This window comes from Palaemon carinicauda, chromosome 30, assembly GCF_036898095.1.
Source record: "Palaemon carinicauda isolate YSFRI2023 chromosome 30, ASM3689809v2, whole genome shotgun sequence".
Classification (NCBI taxonomy): Eukaryota; Metazoa; Arthropoda; class Malacostraca; order Decapoda; family Palaemonidae; genus Palaemon; species Palaemon carinicauda.
This window is the reverse complement of record NC_090754.1, coordinates 66,023,742-66,045,225: the sequence shown is the minus strand read 5'-3', so window position 1 is coordinate 66,045,225 and position 21,484 is coordinate 66,023,742. Positions and strand designations below refer to the sequence as shown.

General features: G+C 42.5%; 1 long non-coding RNA gene across 2 annotated transcripts in view; it reads left to right on the top strand.

Moving 5' to 3' along the window:
- Positions 1-21,484, top strand: part of LOC137623233 (uncharacterized) — an 80,976-nt gene that overhangs the window by 51,614 nt on the left and 7,878 nt on the right. The window contains exon 4 of one of the 2 annotated variants that reach the window (XR_011040571.1): positions 4,454-4,570. The exons of the other annotated variant lie outside the window; for it this stretch is intronic. This is a non-coding gene — a long non-coding RNA (uncharacterized lncRNA). Of the gene's footprint in view, positions 1-4,453; positions 4,571-21,484 lie in introns of those variants that run through there. 2 annotated transcript variants of the gene reach the window in all.

The window sequence follows — 21,484 nt, the reverse complement described above, 5'->3', positions numbered from 1 at the left end:
GTGCTGGACTGCTGTTCCAGTTGAATCCCAGGAACGTCAGCCATGATGATTGTATCACCTATCAGATCCAAGATGCATAAACCTTCTGGTACCGCAGAAACAGTGCAATAGGACTTTTCCCAACACAGGATGACACCAGTTATGCCAACTAAGAAGATAAGATAGAAGAACCCGACTCCCACCCCAGGAGACATCCCTCCCGTACAAGCCGGGTTCGAGAGATCTCTCCGACGTCAACTTACTGCCTGTCTCCCATCAAGGTCGTCACTCCATGACAACGCTCTACATCAGCTGTAGGGGATCATCGGTTGCTCATTCCTTTACCGAAGGATGCTCCAGATTCATCCAGGCTCAGGGAGGATGCAAGACCTTTTCTGCTGGCAGAGTTCCTTCCTCCTTCAAGGGAGAGTAAGGATGCAAATACAATCCCGAAGAACCGCGCAGCTAGATCTTTTTTCCGTTCCCAGGAGAAAGCTCGCCTCTTCTAAGCATGAAGACGATGACTACGACCCACCCCGGGCTCCTATGGGTAAAAAGTCAGTGGTGGATTATGACCATGATTCCAAAAATTACGACTACTTTCCTAGGACAGCAAGTCCGAGGTATTCTGAGGCCGAACCAAGGAAATCCAACCACGCGTTTTGGCAAATGCCGTTCTGCATGAGCGCCATCAACGATTTAGACGACCCCTTCTTAGCTCTGCAAGAAGGTAAGGATATCGTCTTAAACCATCTCTACGGCACTCGGAGATCATCTCTATGGTACTCAGAGACCTCCCAAGACCTGCGCAGCTTTACCCTGGTCGAGGGGTTTAAAGAGGACCTTTTCTCAGATCGCAGGCACTTCAAGCTCTCTTCGTGCCAGCTTCTCCTCAAAGTTTCTCCCTTCTTTTATCAAGCAGAGGAGATATTATTCGGTGTCCAATGAAACCCTGTCAGTCCTTCCTCTGTATCCAGCCATCAAAGCCCTGACAAGAGGGGTTTCCTAACAAGCTCTCAAACCTTCCAGTCACCTTCTCCGCAGCAAACGCTGTTAACATGGAGAAAGGTGCGTAGTTTGCCTTGCAGGTAACTTGATGACTAGACCTACAGCTAGGGTCGGTGGGTCATCTCGTTAAGACAAGATTCTTCCCAAGAGTGCACCAGAAAGTCGATGGCAACCTTTCTTTTATAGGGGACCAGAACTGTGGAGTTCCTCGCTCATTATGTGGTCAACCTGTGGGATAACCTGATCCTCAGGCGATAGGAGTGGGTAATTGAAAAGTTCCATCGACAAGTTCCGAAGTCAGAGGTGACGAGACTTTAGAACTCGATGTTGGAGGGTCCTTCACTCTTTAGTTTAGAAAATATTGAGAAGGCCATGACCTCTAGGTCTTTCGGAGCGGCTCCTCCACGGAGGAAACCACAGACGTGACCACAAACCAGTAGCAGGAATGCAGGCACATCCAAGAAGCCCTTTCCTGCCTGGAAGCAACACAAGAGAAGTAGATCCAGCAAAGGAGGAATAGGTAGCTGTCGAGGCCACTCCCGCTAGGGAGGGCAATCCTCCCAGTTGCCCACCAGTGGAGGGATGCCTGCAATTCCAGTAGCAGAGGTAGTTGCAGCCTGGAGCAATTCACTCACGAAATCTCTCCCTCCGTTGACTAGAGTCCAGGTCCATCGATCTCCTACACAAAGGAATCCGTAAAGGAGCTGGTCTTCAGAGCTGAAGTCCAAACCATGTTGGAGAAGGGTACGTTCCAAGAGGTTGTTGACGAGTCCCCAGGCTTCTTCAGTCAACACTTTCTTGTGAAAAAGGCATCTGGAGGCTGGAGACCTGTCATCGCCCTCTCAGCCCTGAACAAGTTTATTTAGGAGACTCCGTTGAGGATGGGGACAGCAGACACGGTCAGACAAGCAGTAAGACCACAGGAGATCATGTGCACATTGGACCTCAAGGACACATACTTCCAGATCCCAGTACATCTGTCATCAAGGAAGTATCTAAGGATCATCCACGACAAGTAAGCAATACCAGTTCAAGGTGCTGTCAACAGCACCTCAGGTTTTCACAAGTGTTTTCACAAGAATTTTTACCGTAGTGTCAACCTGGGCCACAGGATTGCCATCCGTCTCTTAAGATACCTGGATGAGTGCGTGATCCTAGCAGATTCGGGGCTACCCGTCAACATCGAGACAGACTCCTCGAGTTTTGTCGCGATCTGGGGGTTATGGTAAATCTTGAGAAGTCATCCCTGCTTCCATCACAGAGACTGGTATACCTAGACTTGATCATCAAGACCAGCCCCCAGAAAATCTTCCCTTCAGACGACAGGATCCAGAGGCTGAAGAAGGTGGCAAGTCCCTTCCTTCAACGAGACACTCTCCCGTCCCAGCAGTGGTTATGTCTCATAGGTAACCTATCATCCCTGGAATGTCTAGTCCGCAACGGCCGCCTAGGAATTTGATCGCTTCTGTGGCAGTTAGAATCCAGGTTGGTTCAACAAGATGACTCTCCGAATCCACTGGCTCTATGGGGCTCGAGCAAAGGACAGACCTAGAATAGAAGGTGACATACGAGAATCTCTGCCAATGGGTTGACCTCATCCCTCCTCCGGAATTGATGCTCTTTCCAGATGCGTCAAAAGGGTGGGGCCCACATGCTGCATCATGCGGCCTCCGGACGCTGGTCAGAGTCTGAAAGGTACCAGCATATAAATCTCTAGGGATGAGGACAGCCTTCTTAGCCCTACAGCAGTTCCATCAGCTCCTGCCGGGTCACTGGGTGGTGTTGATGAGTGACAACACCATGGTAGTGGCTTGCGCAAACAAGCAAGGTGGTACCTTTTCGCAGGACTTTTGCCTTCTAGCAGTGGAGATGCTAAAATGGGCAGAAGATAACTCTGTGTTCCGATCAGCTCACTTCATACCAGGTAAAAGGAATGTGCTTGAAGACTATTAAAGCAGAGCGACTCAGATAGTGGGCTCTCTAGTAGCCAACAAAGTCCTGACTGTCGGGTTCCCCAACAGTGGACCAGAGCTCATGATGTTATGGGCTTTCAAGAAGAACTACTCTGTGACGCAGGTCCTACAAGCGGCTGTGTGGAAGCGTCAAATGACCTTCACCACTTACTACCTGCAAGATATGACCCACAGGAACCTAGAAACGTTCTACATTGGTCCTGCAGTGGTTGCACAGCAAGTGGTTTAAACACCACAGGCTCCTTGATAGACAAGTAGCAGATGGTGAAGGGCAGAGGTCACCCGGGATTAAGTCTGGGATTGATAATTAAAAGACTGGCTCTTTCTTTCTTTCATCTTTCCCTCTCTCAGGGAATAGCACCTATGGTACTCTGCAAGCTGGCCTTCCTTGTCTGCAGGTAAAACCATTTCCATTGTGTAATCTGGTATAGAATATATACTTAATGCATCCCAATAAACCCCTGGCATGGTGGGTTCAAAGATTTCTACGTTTCTGAGACTTCTCACCTAGACTAGGCACACTTGCTAGTATTACACAATCTCACAAATTGCTCATACCACTAAAATGTGCTATTGTATATAGGGTTTAGCGAGGTGTCAGGGTTTTCTCCCTTATACATGCAGAGCACGAAAGGGAGAAAACCCCAGGTCAAAAGCCAGCCAGTTGGTTAGGCCTTTCACCCACCTTAGGTGTAAGTCATCACTAATAAAGAGCAAAAGAGTTTGTATTTAGTGTTGGAACAAAGGACATTTAAAGTCATTTTTATATTTCCTAATGATACAAACCTTGAGCTCTTTATACAGATTTGGTTTACCAACACCTATTCTCCCTGCAAGTCCTGTCTGCAATCAGAAGTGACAAGACAACACTTGTGTGTGTGAGCGGGGTAGCTGGCACTACCTCCTCTAACTCCCACTTTGGGGTAGTTCGCTAGAAGTCGTATGGCTAGTCTTCCTGCGTTGCTGAAAGTATATTCTCGAATAAAGAGCTCAAGGTTTGTATCGTTAGGAAATATATAAATTACTTTAAATTTGTCTTATACGTATGCAACTTTAAATTTCCTATCTCTTTCCTTCATTATTTACCTCTATCAGAGTGTTTGAGTTGGTAATATGAGCATCAGGAGAGGTTCATAGAAATAAATTAAATTTTTATAAATTTGTTATTTCTATATTCACCTGATGTTCATATACTTGCCTACCTTTCTCTCCACTGACTAATAAGGTCAAAGAGGATGGGATATTAGTTTTGACATCGAGAGCAAATTAGGTTGACTTTAGCCATCTCATGTTATCTTGGTGGGGAAGAGGCCTTGAAGGGAAGGAAACTGGAAACTTGTTTGAGTAACCTTGATATTGAGTCAGTTTCAGGTACAAAGCAATATGAACATCTGGTGAGCATAGAAATAAGTAATTTGATTAAAATTAAATTTTTTTATATCTAAAAGAAATAGGGTGAGAATTTTTGTAACCTTTGATGATTTTCTTTGCAGTGAGGGAAAAATACAATTCCTTATGAAATTAAAAATAAGGTACTAATGAAGAAAGAAAATTGTGCAAAATAATGGCCCAACATAAAAGTGCCACAGGTTGTTCCACAATGCTCAATGAGCATTTGGGTGAATCCACGATATCCACGGATGTTTCTTTTAACTCTAGTGAAACGCCCACAGCCAAAGGAGAAATCCCCTTTATTGAGGTTTCCTCAGAAGGTGATGCATCACAGTCCATTCCTGCAATAGTCAAAGAGCCTGCTGTTAATCAGGAAACCCATAGATCTGCAAGAAAAAGGGTCACAGAAAGAAACTTTACGTGTGACATATGTGGTAAAAAATTTTTACATTCAGGTCATTATAACAGACACTGTGAAATACACAATGCAAGTACTTTACCGTCGAAGAAATTGAAGTCTGTGACTGTCCATCCCGATGTGAATGGAGAACCAGAGGCTTCAACAACTTGCTCTTTTTATGACTACTCAAATCAAGGGTTGTATCAGAGTGATGTTTCACTTACTGAGCACAAACAAACCATAAACAGAAGCTTCGTTTGTGAGATATGTGGTAAAGGATTTGGTAGGAACAGCCACCTCAGGCGTCACTTGAAATTACACAATGGGAGTGATTCATTGTCTGTGCAGAAAGAACAACCAAAACCCCACACTGTTCAAGTGAATTCCTCAATTCTTCAGGCTACACGAAGTGACAGCGATAACTCAGGGACTTTAGTAGACCACAATGATAGCACCTTTTCAGATATTTCAACAGAACAAATAAGGTCTCCAACTTTTGTTGATCCATCAGAAGTTACCATGGTGAAATCTGAATCCTCTTGTTCTCCTGATGTCTTGAATAAATTGTCTGTTACAGACAAGTCATTAGATGTGGTTGAATCACCTACAACTGACAAGGTAGAAACTAAACTTCTGACATCTAATTCCTTTAGTGATTTTGAGTCATCATCAAAAGCTCCTTACATCTGTGAATCAACATTGTCAGAATCACTTGAGGAGAGTGAGGATTTTGCTGATGATGCAGTTAATGGAGAACCAGAGGCTTCAACAACTTGCTCTTTTTATGACTACTCAAATCAAGGGTTGTATCAGAGTGATGTTTCACTTACTGAGCACAAACAAACCATAAACAGAAGCTTTATTTGTGTGATATGTGGTAAAGGATTTGGTAGGAACAGCCACCTAAGGCGTCACTTGAAATTACACAATGGGAGCGATTCATTGACTGTGCAGAAAAAACAACCAAAACCTCACACTGCTCAAGTAAAATCCTCAATTCTCCAGGCTACACAAAGTGACAGCGATAACTCAGAGACATTAGTAGAACACAATGATAGCACCTCTTCAGATAACCTAATAGAACAAATCAGGTCTCCAACTTTCATTGATCCTTCAGAAGTTATCATGGTGAAATCTGAATCTTCATGTTCTGCTGATGTCTTGAATACAGTGTCTGTCACAGACAAGTCTTTAGATGTGGTTCAGTCACCTACAACTGAGAAGGTAGAAACTGAACTTGTGATATCTAATTCTTGTAATGCTTTTGAGTCAACATCAAAATCTCCTATAATCTGTGAAGCAATATTGTCAAAATCACTTGAAGAGAGCGAGGATTTTGTTGATGATGAAGTGTATGTTAAAATGGAGCAGAGTGATCACTCTGTTGTAAGTAACGAAAGTGCTGAAAGGATGAGTGAATCTGAGACACACTCATGGGACTCATCGAGTGTAGATATGATGAATCATGAAATGGGGAAAGAATTATTCTGTACTATTTGTGGTAAGAAATTTGGACGTAAGAGTCACCTTACCAGGCACGTAAAACTACATGTGAACAGGGAAATTCACGACTGTGAAATTTGTGGAAAACGTTTCCTACAGAGTGCTTATCTTAAAGCACATGTTAGCACTGTGCATGCGACAGTAAAGCAAGAGTTGGAAAAGATTTATGCATGTCCCATTTGTGATAAGAAGTTTGGCCGTATGAGTCACCTGAAAAGACACATGAAATTGCATGTTGGTGGGGAGACATATGATTGTAGAGTATGTGGTAAGAAGTTTTTACAAAATAGCAATTTGAAATCTCATGAGAAATCACATGCTGACCTTTTAACATCAATCGATGAAGGCCTTGTCAAAAGGCATGTGGATGAAGTGACTAACACAGAATATTTTGATTGCGAACAGTGTGGGAAAAGTTTTCAGCAGATGAGCAGTCTAAAAGCTCATATTAATACTGTGCATATTGGCAATAAAATTTTTGGTAAAACTTTTGAATGTTCTTTTTGTGGAAAGGAATTTGGCCGCAATAGTCACCTCAAAAGGCACCTTAAGCTTCATACTGGAGGGCAAATATTTACATGTGAACTTTGTGGGAGAGGTTTCAAACAAAATGGCAATTTAAAAGCCCATATCAGAATGGTGCATTTAAAAGAAAGGCCCCACGAATGTACTTTTTGTGGGAAAATGTTTTTGCAACAGAGTAATCTCAACACTCACATGAGAACACACACGGGTGAGAAACCTTATGGCTGTACCATTTGTGGAAAGAATTTCACTCAGGGAAATCAGCTGAAATATCACATGCGAACACATTACGGAGAGACTCCATTCTCTTGCTATTTTTGTGGCAAGACTTTCACCAACAATAGAAGTTGCCAGAGACACATGAAAATGCATGAAAGTGACAATCCTGAGGAGAGCAGTGTTTCCCTTGATAGTTTTACTAATGAGAAAGAAGCGAGAGCTCACTTAAAAGAACACAGAAAGAAATCCGTTAGCAATAGTCTTCATAACTCGAGGAAATATGATTCCAGTGTTGATAGTGTTTCAGAAGAGGGAGAATTTGACAGTGATGAGGAATATACAAGTGATAATGTAACATTCATTAAAGAAGAGCCAGATGTTGTAGTCAAAGAAGAGCCTGAAGTTTATGAATGTGGAAGTGATTATGAATCCACTAATGAAAGTGAAGCTCTTTCAAGTGTGGTTGGTGATGATGTTGGTCAGGATAGCTTAAATATTGGGAGTGAGGGTAATGATTTTCAGGATGTGATAAAATCTGTAAATGAATCCATTAAAGACATGACCAGAAACAAAACTTTGATCTTGGAACAGGCTGATAAAGATCCAACTGATACCAGTCTTGGTGATAATCATGAGAGTTTGGAAGGGACATCAGTTGACGTGAAACAAAATTGTTCTGATCCACTAGATGGTTTTTGACGAGGGTTAAAGAAATATTTAGTCGATAAGGGGCAGATGATGTACATATCTGTTTGTGATACTTTTGATAAATTTATGGTCAGCATAGCTACTTATATTCCATATGAGTTTAGTGTTCTTGTTTTTGTCTTCTCAGAAGATTGTTAAAGATAAGTTAAATATTAAATTTTTGTTCCGGCACTAGATACAAACTTCACGCTCTTTACATAGGAGTATTATTTTGGCGATGGCTGAAACCAGCCTTTAAAGTTTTTGCAAGGGGTAACTACCCTCTGCTAGTTAGCTGAGGGGGTTAGCAAGGGTAGACCAACCATCCCGCTTACACAAGCACTTGTAAATAAATGTTGATTTTTATTTAAGTTCGGAAGAGTTAAGACATAATCTTTCTCTCCCATCCAAACCTTTTAACCAGTTTACAATTAAAAGCAACTGTTTTAAAAGTATAAAAACTTCTTTTTCTTTCAGATGGTGACCCCAGACTTCCCTTTTGTGGAACTCCTTTGATTCCCTTAGCGAAATAACAGCTCCCACCTCTGAGGGAAGTCTCTTCTGTTGCCACTAGTTTACTTTAACACTGCTTCTGTTCACCTACGTTCCTGCAGCTTCGGCATTGGAACGAGAACAGTGGAAGACTAGTTCCCTTCGGGGTTTTCCAGTCTAGGTGAACTCAGAAACAAGCTTTGGATACATTTCATAGGCAGTACTTAGTGTCAACCTTCAACTCAAGCTCAGCTCATTGACGAGGAGAAAAGAGCGCTGCCTGGAGGCCTGCCTCCTGGTATTGGATAACTTTCTCATTCAAGGGAGAGTTAACCTCCACCAGGTGTTGGGCAGCTTTCCCTTCAGAGGGAGGGTTACTTTCCAACAGCCACTGTCTATCAATCTTCGTGCTTGCGGGAAGAATTGACGACAGCGGCAACAAGGGTTGGTCTCCTTTCCCACCTGCGGGAGAGGCTTCCTTCGGCTGGAAGTTTTTCCCCCCTATGGGGACTCCTCTGGCGGGAATTGGATTCATCCATTCCCTGCCTTTGCTCTTCAGAGCAAAACTCTTCGGAGCTTGGTGTCGAAGGAGTTAAGTGACTGTTTGCAGTTCCTGCTCATTGCCACCATACCCTCAGGGTACAAAAAGAAGTCTCTTTTGCAACTTCCCTTTGTGGTCTTTGCTGCAGATGATGATGACTGCCGACCGCTTGTGGCCGCCACCACTCCCATCAACGAGTCTCGCAGGCTTTAATTCTATGGGATTATTGCCGACATCATACTATTAGCTCAAAAAAGCTCTTAGAACCTTGTGAGGCCAGGTCCTTTAGGACTAGTGCCTCATGGTTTCCAACTCTTATGCAGGAGAAACTACTCTTAGGCTATAACTCTTTTATGTTACTTCCTACATCATGCCTATTGGGGCACAATAAGCTTTGGGAAGACAAGCCCTTCGGGACCAGTGCCTCATGGTTTCAACCCCTTACGAGTAGGAAACAGCTTGTCTTCAAGTCCAGCACAGACTATTGTGTTCCCTTCCAAGGGGATGACGAACTGAAAGTCTACTCACCCGTCCCTTGTGGGTGTTAGAATGAGCATGCGTACTTCACAAAGTCCTTAGTTTTGCAAAAAAGTCATGCGCAGTGTTGTGCACCCATTGACTAAACTATAGCCAGTTGGCTGGGCAAGCTCTTATGCCTAACGAAGGTCTGCCAGCAGCCGAGGTTGCTTGTCTTAGTACCTATTGCAAGTTTGCAAGACCCTACTCACCAACACGCAAGTGTGTGCTACTCTAGTAGCGCACAGAGCTTCAGCTTATTGTTGCCTCTAGTGCGTGCTACTTTGGTAGCGCGCAGAGCTTCAGCTTACTGTTTCTACAAGTAGGTAGCACGCACTTACATTACCTGTATCCATCCTTACGGGTAAGAGTAAATTTTCTACGCGCCAGTGTTCGATATTATCAATCAGTGCTTGCTGATATTCACCAGCGCTCACTGATACTCGCCAGCACTCGCTGGTACAAATCTGCCTGGTGTTTTTGTTCTTTGCATTATGGGCCAATAAACCCTTACATGCGAGACTACACTTATTCATGGGTAACTCTTCCCTACGATTGTTTGTGCAACTACTGTACAGGTGTTCGCTAACACCCCAGAAAGGCTGAAATGAACTCCATTGGTTGTGGATGCACGTTCACCAAGACAAAACCTCAGGATTATTATCGCAAATACGATTTACTGCCAATCACTTGTGGTCACCTCATGCCATCATTGTGCCCTTGGGCACAACGAGTTCTCCTTAGGTGTCAAGTTTCGTAGAACGTAATCCTTTGGGGTTGCTTTCTCGGGCGTGTTTCCCTATGGAATAGAGAGTTCGTCAGAGCACTCACACATCGAGCTTGTGAGACATATCCTTGCTAGGTTATTTTTTGCAAGCCTCTAGTCCCAAGAGGATAGTGTCCACTTCCGCTCACGTTTACAAATGATAGCAAGTACAGTATTTACTTCTGAGAACTCTTGTCCTACCTACAAGTTGTACAGGCAAACATTTAATACCGACATAGGTCTGATCGCTGCGCTAGTTACATGTACTTTTCGTGGACGCACACATGCCCGCGAACATGTTAACAATGCTACAGCTAGTCGACGATCAATTTCTTTTGGCAATAATGGTGCAATTCATAGCACAAACATTATACCCACTACCTGGATCAGGCTCATTTTTTTAACATTCACCCGGAGGCAAAGAAGTTTCACTTGCGCAACCGCATGCAGGCAAGTTATCTTTTCTGCCGACAAGGACTATATACTGTACCATCATACAATTAGAACTCCGTTCTAATTAAACAATAGTTTCGATGGTGATATTCCTAATGGGAAGTTAGGTTATGCATTCCCTCCTATTATCCTGTAACCAGACATAGACTCTTCCTTCATTCCAAACGAAGAAAAACAAACTTTTTGTCATTCATAAGGGATATCAGTCATAGGAAGGTCTCGATTGTGAACGTTGATCAACGTTCTCCAATCGAGTTCCGGAGACAACAAATCATTCGGGCTTAGTCTGTATTCTCGTCCCACCTCTCCGGTCTGTGTTACTGGTTTGTAGATGGACTTAAGCTTACGTTACCTGTCTAACAATAAATTGAAGATATGTTTTAGTCTTGCATTTCGGAAGTAGTTGCCAGTGATCTTCGAACAGTCTCTTGTCCGACAGCAATTGTTAAGGATATTCGTTGTAATTCCAGCTTCCTCTGGTAAGTACTGGCTATTCTGGTATTCATCATCATCATCTCCTCCTACGCCTGTTGACGCAAAGGGCTTCAGTTAGATTTAGCCAGTCGTCTCTATAAAGAGCATTTAATTCAATACTTCTTGTGCTTCGCGCTTCATAGTCCTCAGCCATGTAGGCCTGGGACTTCCAACTCTTCTAGTGTCTTGTGCAGCCCAGCTTAATGTTTGGTGAACTAATCTCTCTTGGGGAGTGCGAAGAGCATGCCCAAAACATCTCCATCTACCACTCATCATGATCTCATCCACATATGGCATTCAAGTAATCTCTCTTATAGTTTCATTTCTAATCCTGTCCTGCCATTCAACTCCCAATGTCTTTCTGAGGGCTTTGTTTTCAAATTTACTAAATCTATTGGAGATTGTTTCATTGTCATACCATGACTCGCGTACATAGAGTAACACTGATCTCGCTAAACTGATATACAGTATAGTTGGATTTTTATATGTAATTTCAGGCGATTTGATTTCCAAATTTTACTTAACCTAGCCATTGTCCGATTTACTTTTTTCAATATTTCACTAATCTCTAATTCTATAGACCCTGTATTGGAGATCATAGTTCCTAAATACTTGAATGATTCTACCTCATTAATCCTTTCTCCTTCCAATGATTTTTCATCTTCCATTGCATACTCCGTTCTCATCATCACTGTCTTTCTTTTATTTATCTTCAGCGCAACCTCGTGTCATATTTCGTGTATTCTGGTAAGCAAGCATTGCAAATCCAGTGGTGTTCTGCTAACAAGGACAGCATCATCAGCATACTCTAGGTCTGCTAAATTCTCATCACCAATCCAGTCCAATCCTTCTCCACCATCTCTGACTATTATACGCATTACAAAATCCATGAGGAGGATAAACAACATTGGTGACAACACATTCCCTTGCAGTACTCTGCTGTTCACTGGAAATTCATTTGCTAAGACTCCATTAACATTAACTATGCACTTGCTATGGTCATGAACAGACTTAATCAAATTTACATATTTAAGAAGAATTCCATAATAACACAGGACTTTACACAAAATTAACTGGTGCACACTATCAAAGGCTTTTTCTTAGTCTAAAAATGCCATCAAAAGGGGATTTCTATATTTTATGCATTGCTGTACAACATGTCTCAAAGTGAAAATTTGGTCAGTGCAACTTCTACCTTTTCTAAATCGTGCTTGTTCATCTCTCGACTTTTCATCAGTCTTTCTCTCCAATCTCTTTAGAATAAACATAATATATATTTACACAACAACTGATGTAAGTGTTATGCCTCTGTAATAATTGCAGTCAGTCAGGTATCCTTTTTTTTCCACTATTTTAACCAACACTCCTAACTCCCATTCATCAGGTTTTGTCTCTTCATGACACATTCTGCTAAATAATCTTGTAAGTAGTCTAGGAGTCACTTCATTTTTGGCCAGTATCATCTCAGTAGTTATTCCATCATATCCAGGGGCTTTCCATCTCTTTATTTTTTTAGGATAGCTTCGACTTCAAACACACTTAATCCATTCATGTGAACAACAAGGTCTTCATCAGCTTCAGGTATATCAATCAAATTATTCCCTTCATATGTCCTGTTCATACCTCACTAAAGTGTTCCATCCAACGTTGTCTTTCTCCATCTTCTTTTACTATAACAGAGCCATCTCTCTTTTTGTTGGGTATATGTTTCTTCTTTGTCCCAGTCGAGATTTCATTAATAATTCTATGAGCAATTCTTATACCATAGCTACTTCTTGAATTCATAGCTTTGTTAGTCTTATCTGCTTTACTGTCTAAATATTCTCTCCAGTCATTCATGGTTTTTCTTTTGACCTCAATATCAATACTGGAATACTTAGCATGCTCTACCTTTCAATTTTCATTACTTCCTCAAAAACTTTCAACAATCAATTTCTGTCTTTGTCTCCTTTTTATATTATCCCAAGTATCATTCGATATCCTTGACTTTCTCCTTGTAACTGTGTGTCCCAAGACTTCACCGTCAACTGACTGATTGTGTTCTTAATATCACACCATTCTTCATTAATTGTCCTCTCTTCATCTCTTAAAGTCTCTAAGACTGCAAATTGATTCCTACATTTAATTGCAAATGTTTCTCTGTGCTCTTCTTCTGAAAGCTTAGTTGTATCAAATCTAGGTATTCAATCCATCTTTCTGTTGCGTGCTTTCAGTTTTAATTTCAGTGTGGCAATGAGGAGCTTGTGATTACCAATATGTAAGCATATTTACAGTCAACTCCCCTGGGGTTGAAGGCAGTTGGAGGACAGGATTCCCACCCCCCACATAACAATTGTGTGCATTGCACGTCTTGACATCAATCAACTTGAGAGATTTTTACTTGCCAGGCAATCTCTCACCCCTCGGGAGGGACCAATGAGAATTGACTTTTTGTTGAGAGTCAAGGTTCCTTGTTCCTCTCAGTGGAACTTGCCAATCCTTCAGAGGGGCTGACAGCAGTCTCAATCCCTGGGAAGTGTTGGCTATCTTACTGGGTAATTGACTGACCATGTTGCCCAGAGCACACCCTTTTTCCGATAAATCATGAGACTTTTTTTTTTTTTTTTTTTTTTTGGCGGATAAGTTGCCGGTACAACCCGTCTGCCGCAGCCTTAATAGCCCTTCACGAGTGAATGCCTCCTTTTATGGGAGTGCATAACACTTTTTACCAGGCTTCTGCGGGAGGCAGGCCGTACAAGAGTACTCTGGTCCATTCCACTTGGGCATGAGCACAGACCTGAGTCTCACCAGGGAGTCTTGTGCTGTGTTGCTTACTCATTCACAGATGATGAATGAGCTCGATGAGCTCTATCGCCTGATGGAGGTCTGAGTATGATGTAGGTCATCTGTTGTTTTAATGGCAGAGGTGGATACCTCATAGAGCCAAACCTTGCTCGGTCCCTGCACTCAAAAAGTGATACACTACATCATTCCATTCACTCTCTCACCCTCCTCTGACCCTACATCTGACGATGTCAGATTCCTACGCAAGGTAGTACACTATCTAGTGGACGAGTCTTGTGCAGCATAATGCACCTTACCACCTAGAAAGGTGGGCGGGCAAGCTCGTCTGCCCGACGGTGTGCCTCACCTTTGCCACACACAGTGCTCTCTTGGGCGAGTTTTCCCATTGAGACTCACGCATACAAGAAGTAAAGTCTAGAATAAAGGCAATTTCTACCTTGCGAAAACATGCAGGTAGACAGGCGCACACAGCTGGACACCTCATCTGTGTGAGCTGAGAAGTGTGCATATATAAGTGCCCCCTAATCAGCTCTTGCCCTGCCAACGCTTTCCTCACAGTTGGTCTACTTTGCGAAAGGAACACTAGGTTCCTTTGCAAGAGAGGGGAGCTTTTCCTTCATAAACCGATCTTTCGGTCAGACATGTGGACGACGCCCACTTCCTTAAAGAATTCAAACGTACGGAGGGTCACGAGGTGGCATCCGCTTGTGCCCTCCCTTTGCCTTGGCACTCCACCTAAACCAAGGTAACAGTCTCGTGGGGTTCAGTCAGGAATTGTTCTCGAGAAATGCCCCCAGGCTCCTAGGTCTTATCCAGGTGGGGATGCAGGTGGTCTTAGGATTAACTGATTATCTTCCAACAGTTCCACCTGTTGGTCTTAGTACCTTGATCCCCTGAACACCTTGGTGCCGGTAGGTCTAAAGCAGAGGGGATACCCGAGTGGTGGGTGGCAGATATCAACCTGCTTGGGAGAGTAGACCTTCTCTCTCCTCCCCCAGATTTGTTGCTCAGCTTCCTGACTTTGGTCCAAATCTAAGCTATTGTGCCACATAAACATCCAGGAATAAGAAAAGCCTTTCTCACCCTCAAACAATTCCATCAGCTCCTCTCAGAGTACTCCGTAGTGCTGATGAACGACAACACTACGGTGGTCTCACACAAACAAGCGAGGAGGTACTTTTCACGGCACCTCTGCCAATTAGTGGGGGAACCCTCGGAGGGAAGGAAAACAACTCGGTAGCCTTTCATGCTGGTTCATCACGGTCAAAAGGAACATGCTGGCAGACAATCTGAGCAGGGGTACTCGGATAGCAGGCTTCGATTGGTCTTGGAGACAACAGATAGCCAACAGAGTTTGTCTGTATAAGGTTTGCCGACATGCTACTGGTTTGCGTCGTCCCTAAACCATAATCTTCCGGTGTACTGCTGCCAGTACTGGGTACCCAGGCAATCTGACAAGATGCCTTTCAACATCCGTGGGACAGGTCAGAAGTCTACATGTCCCCCTCCTTCAGAATAATAAGAAGGCTTTTTAATAAAGTCAGAAAGATCACTCTATGATCCTAGTACATTAATACCTTGAGATACGAGCTTAATGCATTCCGGGACCAAGCTCGTGTCAGTTTGCTCATATCTCAGATCAATTTTTCTCATATAAAATAACTAGATAAAAATTAATCCAATCCCCCCCTCTGAAAAAACACCTAAAACAGTATATTACAGTGGAAAAACGTTTTTAATTGTTCTAATTCACATTCTACTCTCAAAAAATAACAAATACCCATGTACTAGTTGTGATCCTCAGTAAAATTGAACATTATTATGGAGTTCTTACCTTCGAGACACAGTAGCAGCTAACAGTGGTGCATGTGGATGAGGAGGGAGAAAGGACGGGGAGGAGAGAGACTTGACGGCAACACATTCGGTACGCAACACTACGTAACATAACGTAAACTTTAAATCTAACTTAAATGAAATTAGCAACTTTAAATTTAACTTGAATGAAATTAGCTACACACACTTAAAAATAAATGTTAATCTTATGTTACACTGAACTTAATTCTAATTTTGTTTTCATTTTCATTTTTATACTTTTCTTCTTCCGGCTTGGTTCGTTTTGCCTCGCTTTCACCTTCACATTTTGCCGGCCTTTTTAAAAGGAACCTATCTAGGGATGTTTACTTTTGTCTCCCCTTCAAAATGTCGCGAAAATGACGTACGCAAGTGTCATCACAAAAGGCTAAAGCACGACCACACGCCAACTTGTCCGGGTGTGTCTTTTCCTTAAAATTAGAAAATTCCTGCCACTTCGCTAACATATGTTTGATTTCCGTCGTAGAAAGGCGGCCCTCATCTTCTACGTCCTCGCTACTGAGCTCCTGCAACACCACCGAATGTTGCATCTCCTGGAGTTTGATCAATTCCTGTGTCGTGAGCTCTTCCTGATGCTCCTCGACAAGGTCGTTCACGTCTGCCTCATCTACCTCCAGCCCCATGGACTTTCCAAGAGACATGATTTCATCCACCACAATAGGTTCGGGGTCTGTCGTATCGAACCCTTCAAAGTCCCTCTTAGCGACGGAAGCTGGCCACAATTTCTTCCATGCTGAATTAAAAGTTCTTCTTGTGACACCCTGCCATGCATCGTCAATAATTTTCAAGCAATGTACGAAGTTGAAATGTTCCTTCCAAAATTCACAAAGGGTGAGATTGATGTTGTCTGTGATATCGAAGCATTTGTGGAAATTACTTGTGGGTCCATGGGCTGGAGGAGTGGCGTGGTCTTGGGTGGGAGATAAAGGACCTTGATGAATCTGTACTCATCAAGAATGTCCTCTTTGAGACCAGGAGGGTGACCAGAGGTATTGTCGAGGACCAGGAGGCATTTCATTGGCTGGTTTTTCTCGGCCAAATATTTTTTTGACTGCCGGACCAAAGCACATATTAACCCATTCTGTGATGAAATGCCGTGTAACCCAAGCCTTAGCATTAGCGCGCCACATCACTTGCAGTTTTTCTTTCAAGATCCTTTGGCTCTTGAAAGCATGTGGGTTTTCCAAGTGGTACACCAGCAGTGGCTTGACCTTACAGTCACCACTGGCATTGGCACGCAAGGCTAGAGTTAACCGGTCCTTCATGGATTTATGGCCCAGTTGTCTCTTCTCCTCTGCCGTGATGAATATCTTCCTGGGCATCTTCTTCCAGAAAAGGCCAGTTTCATCACAGTTGAAGACTTGTTGGGGGGATGTAGCCATGTGTAATAACCAAGGCAAAGGTTGTGACGAAGTCCGCCACGGCTTTTGAGTTGGAACTTGCTGCTTCCCCATGCCTCACAACCGAGTATATCCCAGTCTGTTTTTTAAAGTTATCTAACCAGCCACGACTGGCTTTCAAGGTTTCCACTGGCGTCAAAGTCTCTCCTCTCTCGGCTGCTTGCTTCCCTTTAAAGTCATCGTAGGTTTTGCTGGCCTTTTCGCAGATGATAGTCTCAGTCACGCTATCTCCCACCAACTGTTTCTCCTTTATCCATATTAAAGTAAGCCTCTCCATCTCCTCATGGATATCACTGCGCAGCTTGGAAAGGATGGTTACTCCTTTGGAAGGCTTGGTGCTCTTTATAGCATCCTTCTGCTTGAGGAGGGTACATATTGTCGATGTACTCTTCTCATATAGGCGATCCAGCTCAGTCACTCTTACACCACTCATGTTTTTCGATTATTTCAAGCTTTATCCCCATTGTCATCATATGCTTTTTCTTTTCACTACCCTTGTTTGCACTCTTTTGCTTTGAACCCATTGCTTATTCACCTAATTCTGCACTGATTAACGCAAAAAAACATATAAAAAAAGAAAACACTATGGCCGATGCTCGGAGATAACTTTACGCAACGGAGATCCAACGGGAAAGACCGAGCGATGCTGTCCTGGTGAGAAGCCTCTCACACATTCGGCCACCTGGCGGCCGCATAGGCAACCGCCTTGTATCTCAAATTTTTCTCGTATCAAATTTTTCTCGTATCTCAGGACAAAAATTTGCTTGAAAATTTCTTCGTATCTCAAATTTCTCGTATGTTGGGACACTCGTATCTCAAGGTATTACTGTAGCTCAGTTGTGACAACTTGCAGAATTATTCCTGGGTCTTCTGCATCTGCTCACAGAGGCACAAAGAGGGTTCCCTACACTTACTGATCTACTCAGATATCCATGTGGAAACCTTCCATTAAGCAATTCCACCCCAGAAGGTTGTCCAACAACCCCTTGGAAAGAAAGGCTTTCGAGACTAGGGACAAAAGGATGGAAGGGTACCTCTGGGGAAATATCTGCTTAGTAGACCAGGCAAAGTGGACCGTTCTTTGTGGTTGATGTCATAGGTGAGGTATTGCACTCCTCAGTGCTATATACTAACTATAGCAGAGCTCCTGTTGTTCTTCAGAGAAGAAAACTTTGTTCGGTATTGGCAATGAAATGCTATCACTTGGCCATAAGCCTCTTTTCAATCTGAATGGAGTTACCATTCCCTCGTCAATGGAAAGCTGTCTCCTCGTATGGAATTCTGAGGGCACTTGCCCTCAGTCGTGAATCAGACCACCTCCTGGGAATGTAGTGGAATACTGCGCTCACTTAAGGAGCACTGTCTTTGTCAAGCACCAGATTGTGACTTGACCCAGAAGACGATCTTTCTCCTAGCTCTATCCACTGCAAAGAAAGTCAATGAGTTACATGGTCGGTCCTATGACATCGCCCATTCACGGGAATGGGGGCAAGTGACTCGCGTTGTCCTTGAGTCATATCGAAGACTCAAATCCCAGCCAGAGTGGATCCTATAGTCAGGTCCTTCCAAATAGAGCCTCTGTTCTGTAACAAGTGACCCAGACCAACTGTTACTCTACTCTTTTATAGTAAGGAGGAAATGCTCAAAATTAACCTCCAGAGACCCCTATTAGATCAGTAGGCTCTTGGTGAGCATGGAGAGGACCAGAGAAAGATTACAAAGAACTATATCTTCCTGGATTAGAGAGGAAATCGAGAGAGTCATGCATCCAGGTTCTTCATCTTCCAGTTGTCGTACCCATGTTCGTGAAGGAAGCCAGGAGTGTCAGCATATTCCTGGTATTCAAGCAGGCATATGGAAACAGCAAACAGCGGCCACCACTGACTACCTGGAAGACATAGCTGACAAGAGCCAGGATACATTTACCTTAGGTCCTGTGGTGGCTGTATAAAATCTGGTTATTAACACCTCAGCTCCCTTGTTGGACAAGTAGCAGTTGGTTGAGGGCAGAGGTTGCCTGCGAGTAAGACTAGAATGAATGTGCGAGTATTTCATTCTTCCCTCTCTAGGGGCTCAGCATCCAAGGAACTCTGCAAGTTGACCTCCTCTGACTACAAGGGAATATCATGCTCTTTGTGCAACCTGGTATATACTGTATATATACTGTATATATGTATATATTAGTTATGTCCTCATACTCCATGTGAAGTGGAGTTGGGCAATGTCTAGGTCAAGTGAGGGATTTAGCTCCAGTTTTATGTTTACTTGATTAAGTCACATTGCTAAATTCTACGGTAGTATTGATTGCCCAGGCCGTTATCCTTTAGGATCACGAGGTGACAGGGGTCCCTCTAAACAGCTTGTGCATAAGACAGAGGAACACCCTTGGACAGCCTCCAGCCAATTGGTTTTAGGGACTTCCACCCACCTTGGGGTAAGTCTCCTGTGTAAAGAATGTAAGGATTGTATCTAGTTTTGGAACAAATGACAAATTTGGAATAATTTGTGTTTTTCCTAATTATACAAACATGAAGCTTTACACATACTGGTCCAGTCATCAACTTCCCCCAGAAGTTCTGTCACAATTGCAAAGTGACGTTTGTTTACTAGTGCTTGTGTGAGGGAGGGATTGGTCTACCTCAGCTAACCCCCTCCGCTAACTAGCAGAGGGTAGTTACACCTCTCAAAAACTGTAATGGCTGGTTTCAGTTATTGCCAAAATAATACTCCTATGTAAAGAGCTTCAGGTTTGTATACTTAGGAAAAATACAAATTATTCTAAATTTGTCATTTAGGCAAGAATTCTTAAAGTATTGCCACAAAAAAGGACATACATCATTTTAAAAGGGCTGTAGAGTTGTGTGTGATGTTTTAAAGGTTGCTTAATGCACCACTGGTGGATATGAGGAGTAATTGAAAGATTGTTTTGTAAGCACAAATTAATTTTGTTTAATTTGTACTGATGTATATGGGATTGGTTTGACCCTGTACAAGTACAAGGAATATATTTCTTATTTTTAATAACTTTATTATCACTTGGGAATTAAATAAGTTATTTGTATTTCCTTGTCTATAAATGTTTCATTTTCAGCTGGATTTCTTGTTGATTACTTAGCATTGTTCATTACAAAATACTGTTTAGGTACAGAAACTTGTAAAGATATCATTTACACACACACAGTACTCTTAATGCAGTTGTGAAGATTCTATTTCATCTGAGTCCTATGGGGGTGGGGGTTGTTGAATGATAATTCTATTTGGTTCAGTTCAGTTATTATTACATGCTAAGCTACAACCCTAGTTGGAAAAGCAGGATGCTATAAGCCCAGGGGCTCCAACAGGGGAAATAGCAAAGTGAGGAAAGGAAATACATGAATTTCAAGAGAAGTAATGAACAATTAAAATGAAATATTTTAAGAACGATAACAACATTAATGTAAATCTTGTATATATAAATTATAAAAAATTCAAAACAAGAGGAAGAGAAATAAAATTGAATAGTCAGCCCGAGTATACTCTCAAGCAAGGGAAATCTACCCCAAAAACTGTGGAAGACCATGGTACAGATGCTATGGCACTACCCAAGACTAGAGAACAATGGTTTGATTTTGGAATTTCCTTCTAGAAGACCTGCTTATCATAGCTAAAAAGCCTCTTCTACCCTTAGCAAGAGTAAGTAGCCACTGAACAATCACAATGCAGTAGTTGACCCATTGAGCAAAGAAGAATTTTTTGGTAATCTCACTGTTGTCAGGTGTATGAGGACAGAGCAGAGTTTGTAAAGAGTAGGTCATACTATGCCCTGTATGTGTAGGGAAAGTGAAAATGAGCTGTAACCAGAAAAAGGGATCCAATTTAGGTGTCTAGCCAGTCAAAGGACTTAATAACTCTGTAGTGGTAGTATTTCAATGGGTGGCTGGTGCCCTGGTCAACCTATTACCAACTACAGCTTCGTTATATTGTTAGATCAGGTTGATCATAGTTTGGCGAGGAAACCTGGATAGATTAGATTTTATCATCATCCTTCATTTCAAGATAGTCATCAGGGATGTATAGAATCGAACCAAACTTAGCTTCTTATTTTAGTCATTCAGGCTTCACTTTTCTAACTACAATTTGGTCCCCAATTGGGTGAAAATTTGGTCAATCCACTATGTTGCAGAATTGGAAAATCGCAGGTTTCGATACACATAATGAAAATAATTCCTTTAGGGCCAAGGCAAATGGTAACAATAATTCCTTTAGGGCCAAGGCAAACGGCAACAATAATTCCTTTAGGGCCAAGGCAAATGGTAACAATAATTCCTTTAGGGCCAAGGCAAACGGCAACAATAATTCCTTTAGGGCCAAGGCAAACGGCAACAATAATTTCTTTAGGGCCAAGGCAAACGGCAACTTACTCAAACTTTTTTACTACCCGTTTTCAATACTTTCAATGTACCATAATGTATTTTTTCTCTTATGAAATTGTTCTTATGAATTAATGAAATATAAAAAAGG